The sequence below is a fragment of the Ochlerotatus camptorhynchus genome, unplaced genomic scaffold, assembly GCF_037179485.1.
Source record: "Ochlerotatus camptorhynchus isolate MF236.1 unplaced genomic scaffold, CSIRO-AGI_Acam_v1.1 ptg000230l, whole genome shotgun sequence".
Taxonomy (NCBI): Eukaryota; Metazoa; Arthropoda; class Insecta; order Diptera; family Culicidae; genus Ochlerotatus; species Ochlerotatus camptorhynchus.
Genome location: NW_027040720.1, coordinates 2,200,699 through 2,215,110, shown reverse-complemented (window position 1 = coordinate 2,215,110; position 14,412 = coordinate 2,200,699). Strand labels below are relative to the sequence as shown.

Sequence of the window (14,412 nt, the reverse complement as noted above, 5' to 3'; positions counted from 1 at the left end):
GACGTAATTACATTCAGCTACAGTCCAATGTAAGAGACAGGAAACTCAATTTTGAGAGATTCTGGTGGCAGAAGACCGTGAGTATTTGACTTGGATAACATACCAACTTAGTTTGTTTGATTGGTGACCTGACCAAGACTTTTCAAGTCTCAGCCAACAGGCATCATCATAAAGTTAAAAAATACCATGAACTTTATCATTGACATCATTTAAATATAGCCTTCAACTTCACCACGTACAACTTTTCCACCAACACGTATTGCGGATTCCACACCTGATTAGACTCCTGCGCTAAAAATAAGTACACAGTAATATTTTCGCACTGATCATAAAAGTTAAATATGGAGCTTCTTAATGCTTTCTAGAGCTTTAATTCAACAGTGTAGCTTGCTAGTAATGTTCTAAAGCTGTTACTGCTTTCAAAAAAGTCAATTTTTAAATTTTCTGGCCTGTGCGAAAATATTACTGTGCAATTATTTTTTACACAGGAGTCTAATTTGGTGCAAAATGCGCAATACTTATTTCTCACTATCATCATCATCAACTTCAATATTGTCATCAGTGTCATCTGTAGGATTCGGAGTTGCGTGTTTTTTTTTTTTTTTCTTTGGTTTGTTTTTTCCGTCGATCTTGTTTTCCGTGCTGAGCACCAATGCTACCGACGTGCCAGGAAGGCAGCTCCCACACCTGGACCCTACCTATCGACCCATCAACTCATGAACCGGGGACCAACGGCTTTACTTCCCATCCGAAGGAAGGCGTGATCAGAGATGTTATGCCTCAGAACATCCCGGCGGCGCCGACTGGGATTGAACCCAGGCCTGCTGGGCTGAGAGGTAATCACGCTTACCACTACACCACCGGCGCCGTTAGAAGTTGCGTGTAACAATCATAATATTTAGGCTAGTATCGAAATACTCAGCCGGGTTACAGCTCAGCCGGGTTGCCAATCTACCGGCTCATCTACCGACTATTCTAAAAGGTGAAACGGACTTTCGGTTCAAGTTTCATTGAGAACCCTATTCAGATGTATATAATTTATTTTTTGCGCCTTCGAAGCAGGCAACATGTATTACAGTGCACGAATAGAAGAGAATGATGATGGGTACTAGAAGAGGGTAAAAATGACAATCATAGAAAAGGTTCGTTTTTCAGTGGAAAGTTGAAGGAAGTAGGTCATGCCATCTTTCCCTTTTCGACTGCCAAATCAGTTGAACTTTTAAAGAAGATTTATTTTGTGAATAAGAAGCTAATGTAATCTAAAGTGAATTTGAAGCAAACTATATAAAAGTGAATATTAGATGAATCATTAAAACAAGTGAAAGTTTATTAGGGCCCATGCATTAATAATATCACGCTAAATCGAGGAAAACTTAATCCCCACTCCTCTCTATCGTCAAAATTTTAGAAGCCCTCTCCCTCCTGAGAGCGTGACATAATATATGCATCAACCCTTGATTGATTTTAAAATATCTCCAGAACATATAAGCCTTGAAATCTAAATAAAAATCGTAAGGCAAGTGAAATTCAAGAAACTGTTAAACACATGTTTTTGGAAAATGAAATGCAAAAAAGTTTAATGAAACTTTTATTTCGAAAATTAAGGAAAAAGAAAACGTGAGTCGGTTGAATACTTTTAGTGAGAGTGGGAGCTGAAAATATAAAAAATGCGTGAGGATTTTTTTTTGGAAATTAGCGGATATTGGGTATCCGCGCTAACATAATTTCAAACACAGTCGGCACCCGTAACATCGCCCCCGGAGATGAACTAGCCATAGGCTAAAAATCTCCTCAATAAAGAATTAAAAAAACTACAAGGGACAGCCCTATGGGGTTGTACCATAGAGGTAACTCTAAGACCACTGGGTCCCGAAGAAAATCATTATTATTTTTGGCTCACTCAGTACCAGAACAACGGTCCCAAGCAGTCCCAAGCTATTTCACTCACCCCTGCATGTTCTGCATGAATCCACACACCCCTGATGTTACCTGTCAAACTTTCATAGCGAATCAAAACAAACATAGTGTAGTAATAGAATTTCAACTAGAATAGGGTACGTTAATCGTTTGCTTGGGACCAATAGGCTACTAAAGTGGTGAGCCAATTTAAAATCGTTAGTTTCGTATTGATTGTTGGTTGTACGCCATGGTGACGTAGGTCTACGTGGTCTTATATAATCAATCTTATTCGTTAACTGCAGCAGGAGCTTGTATTTTGTTTAGGAATAGGAATTTGAGCGGGGTTCTCTCTGATTATACTCTTTAGTATGACGCGCTTGACATAGATGGCCCACAGCGACTCACGAAGAGCTACTGATTCCGATCAATAGCGGTGTGGCTTCTTACTCCTTCTATGGATGCTCATGTGGACTGTGGCTCGCTGCTTGCAATCAGCCTTTCGTTGTGTGCTGGAGAACACCACCACTCACCACGCAGTGATTGATAAACACCGTATGGTGAGACCGGTTGGAATTCAACTTTGAAATCTGTGTTAGGGAAATCGCTTTTCGCAGGCAATCGGTGATAATTTTAATTATCATAGCAACATTAAATTTTCAATACTGACATTTTGAAAAATGATAAAGTCTTAAATTTAACAGATGCGTAAAAATATTACTAATCGATTAGTGATAAAATTATTGAAATTGGTCCAGGGGCAGCTGACTTATTAACGTTCAAAAACTTTCATAATTTGTTACATGTTCCATTTTAGGTTTTTACAAAGTGTACCCCCATATAGAAATTACAGACGTAGTCCTGCGCCAAAAACGTAACCTCGCCCGTAACCACGTAGTTCGTTGGGAGATCTCGAGGTGATTTTCATTCGAGGGCTAACGAGAACTAACCTTGAATAGCAATCCGTAGCGAAGCGCTACGGATCAGACTAAGGCTGATCCCCTTGAAGTTATCCTTCTACTCACGGTTGCGTACCGTTAAGGATAAAACCAGAGAGCGTGCACACTTATATCGAATTTGTTTATTATCGAAACCGAACTTTTTGTCAGTGCGAACTTGCGAACCTCAACCTGAGGTGGGTTTTAAAAACAAACGATCCAACTGACGTTTGGCAGAAAACAAGCAGATCCAATCTTGATACCCGATCCAGGTTGGAACTGAATAATAAACAAATTCACCATTAAAAATAGCTACTTTTACGCGAGACGTAATCCATACTGGACGTAAATCATGGAACGTAAACAAACATTTCATGTAAAATTAAGTGTTCTTAAACTGTAACATAAGCAGACTATATCATTCGAGCAGTTGAAAATGACATTTCCTACCACTCGAACTTTAGCGTGGAACCATATTTTGATGTTTTTAGAGCCTCGAGATAATAGGGTGTTATTTATGCTAAGCTTGAAAAATCTCGAATTGATTGCTTCATGTTCTGATAATCGCTTCCCAAAACTGCTCGAAAATATGATTAATTCGGCGGAGAAAACGTTTGATTGAATTTAATTTCTCGTTTCTTTCAACTGATTCTTACACGGTAAGAAAAAAGTACCCAACGGCCAGTTCTCTTTTACCTACTGTTGACTACCCAACAAACAATCGTCTATTGAAGAAACGACTTCTTGGTCATTTTATTCAACTTCTAGGTACTTGTTCCTTTTTTAAATAATAACTTCTGTTCATGCTTTGTTTACACAAATCTGGATTTTTTTTTAATTCTTTATTAAAGAGATTTTTAGCCTTAGGCTAGTTCATCTCTAACACAAATCTGGAGAATTTATTCAACCACAACATTGAACTACTGGTGTTGTATAATAAGGTATGTCGAGAAGCTTTTATTCGACTTATATTGACTTGTAACAGAGTTTATACGATATTTTTTTTGATTATTCAGCGTTTATTAGAAATCACTGCTTCCTTAAAACAGTGATGCTCTGTATACGCTTGATTATCATGTAAAGTAACGTTTAATTTAGACTTTATTATACATTTATTAAACGATTATTCAACTGTGGGAAAATTAACGCGAAAATAAGAGGACAGGGGGGGACAGGGACAAGGGAAGGGTGTTGTGTGTTTCTTAAGTGTATTGTATTTCAATATTTCTGACGTGGCTCGCACCACACAGATATTAGAAAATTTATTAAATACTTATAATACATGCGCCGTTGTATGGGAATCGAACCCTGTACCTTCCGATCACCAGCCGCTTGCCTTGTCTCATCTGAGCTATCCTAGAAATCATCATATGGGTAATTCAATAATCTATAAAAGCTTGCATGAAAGTAAATGCCTATCAGCACTCCCGATCGCAACTCTAGCTCCTTCAAGGCCCAGTGGGAATGATTAATTCATTCATCGTTGTTTTAAATGAGACCAATCTTCACATCTCCAAGTCGAAAGAAAGGATGCTCGGTTATATTTTAAACTAGATTAATGCATTCATTATCGTGAGTCATGTGATCGATGATTACTATTTAAATTAATTATGTTCTACACAAATAAAAAAGGGTTGAGCTTGGGATTGAACTCACGACCTTCTAATTGGAAAGCGGAAACGGTAACCACTACTATACTGATTTCGCCTTGTTGTAAGACTGAATCAGTGTTGTCGAATAATGAATCTAATACGTCGTTTATAAAGCATTTACAAATCATGTGATTACAACATGGACGCATAGTGATATAAGAGCTATTTTGCTGAGTGTATTCACCTTTATACAGCAATATTGTAAAGCAATGCAATCTAATAATGGAGCTATAATTTTAAGCATTTTATTCAATCATTTGAAAACAGTCGAATAAAAGCGACAATGTTTGAGTAAATTACACTTATTCAGTTTGTTATTAGATCAAACTTCTGGTTCTGAATAAGGAAGACAGTCAACGTTTATAAAGCTTTTAATAAGGAAATTAATCATATCAGAGCAAACGACGGAATAAAGGCGCATCTATCGATCTCAATGAGCTTTTTTCAGCACATAATTCGACATCCTGTTTTATTCAGCATTGTACACTGTTATGCAGCATTTATTCAATGTGTATGCTTATTTGTGACTTTGAATTGTTTGTTGGGTAGTTTGTCTCCTTTTCTCCTTCTAATGTTGTCAAAAACGGAGAAGCAAAACTACCCAACAGGGGTGGTAAAGTGTGGGAACCCAACGTTGAGTATAATCATATTTACCTACTGTTGGGTACAACTAACTTACTTTTGGGTAGAAAGCTAGTGGAAAATTCCATACGAATTGCACACAAGATTTGTGATTACATTCTTGAAAATCCGAATTAAGTGATCACGTTTACGGGAATAAAGTCATGAATTCAGATGAACTAGCAGTTCACGGAATCATAATTTTTTCTTCACGAATAAAGGAACGGTTTTTTTTGCGTGTATACTATTCCGGCGGTGGCAGTAGAATTGGTAAACCAACGAGTGCTGAATTCACCAATCAATATATTTTATACGGCGAATGATCGTCTAGTTTACGGGCACTGGTACAGCATCAATTTCGTCTAGCTTCGGAGTGAACAGTGGAGCCGGCTCCAGTGCAGTTGTTCTGGACGCTAGCTGCTTTGAAGAGTTGTCTGGATTTTTTTTCCCAGCGACTGGCTTTGTCCTACGCTTCTTCTTCTGTATCGATGACTACCGTGGCAGGTTCTGGTATTTCGTCGACGTATTTAGCTGCAGATTTTTTGGTGGTGCTAACGGTAGATCTTGGTAAACTACCGGTAGTGGTAAACACATTGACAATAATATTATTGTTTACTCATGAACCATGCTCCCGTTTTCTAGAACAGGTTCACGATATCAAGCACAACTCATGAACTTAAGGTGATACTCTAACGAAGCCTTAGCGTGAAACTTTAAAGGCACAAATGTCAGCTTCCACAAAACATTCAAATTTGAAATTGCTACTCCTTGTTTGCTGTGCTACTACAAACAGAGAGTAGCAATTTCAAATTTGTATGTTTTGTGGAAGCTGACATTTGTGCCTTTGAAGTTTTACACCAAGGCTTCCTTAGAGTATCACCTTAAATCACGTTTACAAGAACTGAAAATCATGATTTTCAAAACAGAGTTCACGTTTCTATGACTTCTATTACCATTGCTGGTGCCCGTGTATGAAGTATTACTGATTAAATGTTATTGTTCGATGATTCATTTTCTCACATACTTCTAATCAAACCAAATTTCAACTTTATTAAGCTTTTGGAAGATTGAATGGATATTGAATTCACTTGTTGTTGCTCGAACCTAAATTACTCAGTATTATTTTGTCAGTTAATAAAGTTTGAGATAGTTCCATCTGTATTTGTTCCGGAGATGAACCAGCGTCTGGCTGAAAATCTCCTTAATAAAGACAACTAACCAACCCATCTGTATTTTTAGATGTGCAATCGTGTTCATCTGCTTTATGAACTTTCTTGTGTTTTGTCACAACACAAAACTTTTATTAGATGTTCAGTCGAATTGCATGGAATATTATTTATTTCTGATATTACCCTATTCAAATGGCGTAATAGACAGTAGACCCTTTGAGTCACAAACTGTAATCAATCAGCTTATGGGTTGTTAAATAGGCTTGTTTACCGATTCGACAAATCCAAAAATTGAATTAACCATAGTACTTGTCACTATGTGATACGGTTGATTAAACAATAAGAAAAAATACTAACATTGCTTCTACCCAGCAATCCGAAATCAGAACATCTGAACATCAGTTGTCGGTTCAAAATTAACGAAGATATTAAAATAATATTTTATTTACTGCACAATTGCTATTTGGGTTTGGTGCTCGTTGCTACAGAAAAGGAAGAAACGATTATTTATCGGAATGAATAAATATAATAAAGAGTTAAAAATACATTCAGCTGATATTAAAATTCAGAAAAAAATCAGTATATTTCAAAAAAATCTGTAATCTGTATATACAGATATCTGTATCAAAATATTTTAAAAATCTGTATGATTACAGATAAATCTGTATATGTGGCATCACTGCTTGACAGGAGAAAAGGTATAAGGAGAAGAAGTATGGATAAAGCCTGGTATGCAGCTGAAAAGTAATGACGTTTTCTGGCGCTAAAGTCGAGATTTTTAGGATCCCTGAGATCTGATGAACCACTCCTATGATGAGTCACGCCAAAAAAGACCTGTTCAATGGGCGAATCCAATAGAAACTAATACCCCGTTCACATAGGCTGTCTTGCAATGAGCTCTCATACATAGGATTTCCAGGGAAAACTAGATGTATGAGTGCTCATTGCAAGACAGCGTATATCACGTGATATACGCTGTAATGTTAACGGGGTATAAGCGATCGTTTCAGCCTCTGGCGGTTAATAGGGGAACCCTCAAAAGAGTGATGAGGGTGGAAATTTTCAGAGGAAAATATTTTCACCTTTCCTGATTAATTTATTCACCGCAAGTGCTTGAAATCATCATCCACGTTGAATATTTTGCTATCTGTATCGGGTTTGCAGTGATCCGGCTGGTGCTTCCATAAATTTTTTAAAAGAAAAAATAAGATTTATTAAATTGTCCCAGCGATTATGATCTTCCGGATTTTTAATGTGTGATTATTTCAGCTGGAAATCAGTTCAGCTCTGTAGATTTTCGAAATATACGAACACACCCGATGGAAATTTTAATGTTGTGCAGTACAATGTACATTGTTTTGAGTTTTGATAATCGTCATCCCGATGTAAACAAATGGATTGGATGAAAATTCCTTTCCAAATCGGTGCATGAAAAGAGCCTATTATCCGCAAGATTTGCAGCTGGTCGTTGATGTGTGGATTATACCCCGTACAGACTATGGCTTATATCATGTAATATAGGCTGTCTTGCAATGAGCATTCATACATCTAGTTTTCACTGGAAATCCTATGCATGAGTGCTCATTGCAAGACAGCCTATATTATATGATATAAGCCATAGTATGTCCGGGTATTAGGATGTTTTTGATTTCTACAACAACATCATGATTTTCTTGATACAGCTTGGCTGTCAGTAGTGCGTAAAAGGTAAAGTAAAGGTTTAATGAGTCATTTTCATATGAATATGAACAGTCATCCGCCTCATCATTCACTGCCTCGTGAGGGTCACTGACAGAAGAGCACTCAGTCAGTAGCTCAGTCAGCACGTTTATTCATCCGTGATGGTACTCAATTCTTGTTTTGAATGACTGAGCTAACATATTCTATGGAAAAATGCCTCAATTACATTCTGTGTGAGCGAAGGCAAGCGGTGTGAGTCGCCTGTTCGTGAGGGACTCAATGTATTTGTTGGCTCTCTTATTGCCTCGTCCTTTACCGTTTGGTACATACGGTCTCGATAGAGCAATGAATTGAATAGAGCAGTGCTTTCACACTCAGCCTAAGCAGTCAATAAAGGGTGATACGGTCAAAATTTGGTCAAGGGAAAACGCGTGTAAATCGGTGAAATCGTTTATTTAAAAAATCAAATTAAATTTCTTTTTCAAGTTCAATTAGTATAAAATTCAGGAAAAATATTCAGTTAGGCTTCCGCTTTTCCAAATCCGAATTGCCGGGCCTTACGCTTGACCCCTGCCATCAGATTTTGTACAGCCACCTTGTCCACCTTCTTCGCCGCAGAAAGCCAGTTTGCCTTGAACTGCTGCTCGCCCTTAGCAGTTTTTTTGGTCTTCTTTAGGTTCCGCTTGACAATAGCCCAGTATTTCTCAATTGGGCGGAGCTCTGGCGTGTTGGGAGGGTTCTTGTCCTTGGGAACCACCTGCACGTTGTTGGCGGCGTACCACTCCATGGCCTTTTTACCGTAATGGCAAGATGCCAAATCCGGCCAAAACAGTACGGAACAACCGTGTTTCTTCAGGAAAGGCAGCAGACGTTTATTCAAACACTCTTTCACGTAAATTTCTTGGTTGACAGTCCCGGAAGCTATGAAAATGCTGCTTTTCAAGCCACAGGTACAGATGGCTTGCCAAACCAGATATTTCTTTGCGAACTTTGACAGTTTCATGTGCTTGAAAACATCTGCTACCTTTCCCCTTCCTTTTGCCGTATAAAACTCCTGTCCCGGAAGCTGCTTGTAGTCGGCTTTGACGTAGGTTTCGTCGTCCATTACCACGCAGTCAAACTTCGTCAGCATCGTCGTGTACAGCCTCCGGGATCGCGCTTTGGCCGTCGTATTTTGTTTATCATCGCGATTTGGAGTCACTACCTTCTTGTAAGTCGATAGTCCGGCTCGTTTTTTGGCTCGATGCACGGTTGTAGACGATACACCCAGCTTATTTGCGGCATCTCGGAGAGAGACGTTAGGGTTTCGCTTGAAACTACCGGCAACTCTCTTTGTCGTCTCAGCGGCTTCCGGTTTTCGATTTCCCCCCGATCCAGACTTCCTGGCTGTCGACACACGTTCCCCAAACACTTTAATTACATTTGTAACGGTTGATTTGGCAACTTTTAGCGATTTTGCCAACTTTGCGTGCGAGTAGCTCGGATTTTCGCGATGCGCGAGCAAAATTTTGATACGCTGCTCTTCTTGCTTGGACGGCATTTTGACAACTGAAGTGAATTTTGTGAATTCCAAAATCAAAATAGGAGCAACATTCTACACACACACACCTTCAAAATGAGGGGTGTTCAGGTTTTTTAAATGCAAAATTGAAAGAAATACGTCAAGTTGATATTGACCAAATTTTGACCGTATCACCCTTTACTACAGCTATGAAATGAACAAGGCTTCAAAGAATCGCAGGCAAATATACTTCAATTTCTCAACGCACACTATGTTTTTTTATAAATATTCAGCTCTTTTTTATACTGGCGGTAAAACTTTAACAGCTTCTTAAGATTTGCAATACTTATATAAACCAGGACACTTGTTGCAAAATGATGCTGCTTGAAACTGTATGCATCAAACTCCAAATTTGGGCGGTTGTTTTTTCCCCTCATACATTATGAAATGAAATCAAAGTTTGATGCAATTGGTTCCAACAAAAAATTTTAATGGAAAAAAATGGTGCCTACATTTATTATCTAAATTTAACATAGAGAAAGAAAATTGAAAAAATACTCATGCAAATTTAAAGATATAAACAAGTATTCGCTTGGAGTTTCTCAAATTTTTAGTAATAATTACAGAAAAGCAATACGCATCGCTTTCATAATTGAATTGTAAACAGTTAACCCATGGCAGCTTAAATTTGGTTTTTTAGGTGGCAAGTAATCGTTTAAAACATCTTCAACAAATGTCTCCTTTTTTAAGCAAACGATAATTTATAATTATAAATTAAGTTTCATAATTAAAAATAAAGAACGTATATTATTATTGCAATACAAATACATGAGTTGAAGAGCGCTAAGAAGATATAGAATTTAAAACCACATTAGAAATATTTTAATAGAATTGACTACCCCCTTGATCTACTTTCTCAATTTACAGCTGGTATAATCAGTTTGACAGATCGATGTCCTACTATCAGGCTTGCTTCCACTCACTTGCTATAAGAAAATGATTTTCGGAATTTTTGAACCATTAAATGCTTTAATGATATTTTGTACTTGTTAGTTGCAAGAAGAGGTTGAGGCAAGGTTTTGACACATAAGACCCGGCAAATTTGCTTTCAGATAGCCATAATCGTCGATTTTACGACTCGCGAGCACTCACTCTGAGTGATCGCTCACGAATCATAAAATCGCTGATTGTGACACTCTGAAAGCAAAACTTACAGGTTTCATGTGTCAAACACACACTTTACAACCTCTTCTTTTAGCTTACAAGTAAAAAACATTATAATATCATCTAATGATTTTATAATTCCGAAAAACATTTTTTTATAGCAAGTGAGTGGCAGCAACCAGGGTTGCTTCCACTCACTTGTTATAAAAAAATATTTTTCGGAATTATGCAATCATTAGATGTTATAATGATATGTTGTACTAGTAATTAAGAAGAAGAGGGTGTTTGACTCATAAAACCTGTCAATTTCGCTTTCAGAGCGTCATAATCAGCGATCTTATGATTCGTGAGCGTTCACTCAGAGTGAGCGCTCACGAGTCGAAAAATCGCTGATTGTGACGCACTGAAAGCAATATTGACAGATTTTACGTGTCAAACATATACTTCATGACCTCTTCTTGTAACTTACAAGTACTAATTAGCATTATACTATTTCAGAATTTCATAATTCCGAAAAACATTTTTTTTAGCAAGTGAGTGGAAGTAACCCTGGCAGCAACCCTGCCTACTATACCACTTGAAATCACTGACGCTTTTAGTAGAAACTAAGCGATCGATTCAACCTCTGGTGGTGAATATGAGAACGTCAAAAAGAGTATTGTGAGCAGAATTTTTTCACTTTTCCTGATAAATTGATTCATCTGAGATGCTTCAAAACTTGATCCATAGTTGAAAAATTCAATTCTGTATCATATTTGCAAGGATCCTGCTAGTGTTTAGGAATGTTTTTATAAAGAAAAATTGATAATTACAATAGTGCCTTAGTGGTTATGATCTTCCAGATATCTTGTGTGCGAGTAGTTTAGGTGCAAATCAGTTCAGATGTGTGGAAAATCGTAAAATAAGACAATTACTGATGGAAATTGGTAAGATGTTCAATGAAAAATGCTTTAGTTTGCGTTGTGAAAAAATCCTTCTTCTAACAACTTGGTTGACGTTTCCTCTCGAACTCACGTGGTGCACTTTACGTTGGTGGTGCATTAAAAAGGCCTATAAGTTGAATCATTAAAACTAGTGAAAGAAATTTCACGCTAAATCGAGCAAAAGTTAACCCCCCCTCCCCCCTATCGTTAAATTTTAGTAATTTTTGAGGATGAGAACAATTTGACAGCTATAGGGAGGTATCTTTTGCTATATTTTGAGATCATAGCGAGATGTCGTCAAATTTTCAAATCAACAATGATTAGGTTTTGTGTTGATGAATGATCATACAAATTACAAAGAAATTTCTGATCAATGCACAAAACTGACAAATGTCGCCGTGTTCGCGGAAAATATTTATTCTAGCCACGAACACGCGTACACAATCAGCTCTTATCTATTTCGGACAAATTATTTTTATCTAGATAAAGAGTTTTTATGGTTTTGACTGATGGGATCTCTGCACATTTGATTCGGCCGTTATGGATTCTCGATCAAGAGTTAATTTTAAGTTTCATGTGGGTTTGTCGATGGTTCAAGTGCATCTAAAACATCCGTTTTGCAACAAACGCCAACATTACCTAACGGAATAATTGATTAGATCATTATTCCGCAAGGAAAGTGAAATTACATTAAAAATGCGCCCACTTTCATGTCGATCACGATACCAATGTAATCGATCTTTTATTTACCGATTTCTTTAAAACTGCGTACTGGGTCAAGAAGTGCTAAAGGAAAGTAATTTCTTTAGCATTCCGTGTCCTAAAGTCTGGAATGCGCAAAAATTGATCAACTTCAAATTGGAGTATTTCTATTAAAAATGCATAAAAAACCTGAAATGCTGCATTTGGAAGTTGAGTGTATATACAATGGTTGCTATGATGAGTTTTCACCGTTTGCTATCCCGTTTTCAAAATGACGTCCAAGCAAGAGGAGCAGCGTCTCAAAATTTTGCTCGCGCAGCAAGAGAATCCGACGTTCTCACACGCCAAGTTGGCAAAATTGCTGGATTTGGACAAATCGACCGTGACAAACGTTTTAAAGTGTTCGGGGAGCGTCTGTCGACCGCCAGGAAGCCTAGAAACGGCGGCAATCGTAATCCGGACGTGGCAGCGACGACGAAGAAGGTCGCTGCCAGCGGAATCCTAACCTTTCTATACGCGACTTCGCTGGCAAGCTCAATGTCTCCTATACTACTGTGCAGTGGACCAAGAAACAAGCCGGGTTGTCCACGTTTAAGAAGGTGAAGGTGGCGAACCGAGATTACAAACAAAACACGTCGCTGCGGTCCCGAAAGCTGTATACGGATCTGCTCACAAAGTCATGGAAGACGATACTTATGTGAAGGCGGATTTCAAGCAGCTTCCGGGACAGGAGTTTTATACCGCATCAAGAAAAGTGAAGGTGGCGGAAATTTTCAAAACCATCAAACTATCGAGGTTCCCGAAAAAATATCCCGTCTGGCAGGCCATATGCACGTGTGGTCTAAAAAGCGGCATTTTCATTACTACGGGAACCATCAACCAAGTGATCTACGTCCAAGAGTGCCTGGAAAAGCGGCTGCTACCATTCCTAAAGCAACATAATAGACCTGTGCTGTTCTGGCTGGACTTGGCGAGCTGCCACTATGGGAAAAAGGCAATCAAGTGGTACGATGCGAACAACGTGGTTGTGGTACCCAAAGACCACAACCCTCCCAACAGCCCAGAAATCCGCCCTATCGAACGGTATTGGGCCTTGGTCAAACGGAATCACAAAAAAAAACTAATAAATCCATCTAACTGGCGTTCGGCGGCAATGAGAACACTGTGCAAAATTTAATGGAAGGCGTTAATCGTAAGGCACGGCAGTTTGGATTTGGCAAACCAAAAGAATAAACGAACATTTTTTCCTTTAAATATATGAATTGAACTACCAAAAGAAAAATATGAAGATTTTTGTGATGTAATTTTTCACTGAACGAAACGATTTTTCGTCGACCATTTTTTGCGCGTTCCAGTCTTTAGTCGAAAGCGGGGGGAGAGGTAGCTCATCGATTCTTCCGGTTCGCCTCCTAGCATCGTGCTATAAGGTACCAGGCGATAACCAGGGTAGTTGATCGATAGCTCGATGACGTCATTTCGTTGGCGTCTGCAATGGGAAATTCTCATAGCAGGCGTTGACGATGGGACGTTGTCGAGTTGTTGAATAGCAACTTTTGTGGTAACTCACCGATTACCTGTCGATCTGCCAAATTTGGAAAGACGTCTGCATTGAATTGTCTCATATAATAATATTCCGCCCACTATATCACAAGAAATTGCGAGTAGCTGAGTGGAATGGAGATAAGTTAAGCATTGGGTACAGGACCAAGTCTCCCCTGGGTGGTGCCAAAAGATGAGCGCAATAGAATCATCAAGTTGCCATAAGGCACGGAATGAGACTATTGCATGGCTGGGTAGTCAAAGTCTTCCATTCCTTAGTCATTTCAGGTGGATTAGAACAGGTTTAGGTTTAGGGTGGGCGTTGGCCAGATTTGGATCTTTCAGATGTAATCCTGGATAGGACCCTGTCATTGAACGTCGCGTGAAAGTGGAACTTAATGAAGGCCTAAGTACTTTTTCGTAGTTTTTAGTTTTCGGATTTGAAAGATCGTCGGTTACAGTGGCCTGCTTACTGAGCAGAAAAACGCGGTCCCAGGTCCTTACGTATCAAAGAAATTTATGGTAAAATCGCTTGTGTATCGTGTATTTTGCGAAACTCGTTGTTGTCGTTGGTTCCGGGTTTGAATGGATACACAAATTTGAGCAACGGTATTATGTGATATGAGG

General features: G+C 38.5%; 1 protein-coding gene across 1 annotated transcript in view; it reads left to right on the top strand.

Annotated features, from left to right (window-relative positions):
* LOC135704081 (serine/threonine-protein kinase 32A) overlaps positions 1-14,412 on the top strand; it is a 440,753-nt gene that overhangs the window by 292,801 nt on the left and 133,540 nt on the right. The gene's annotated exons all lie outside the window — the stretch shown is intronic.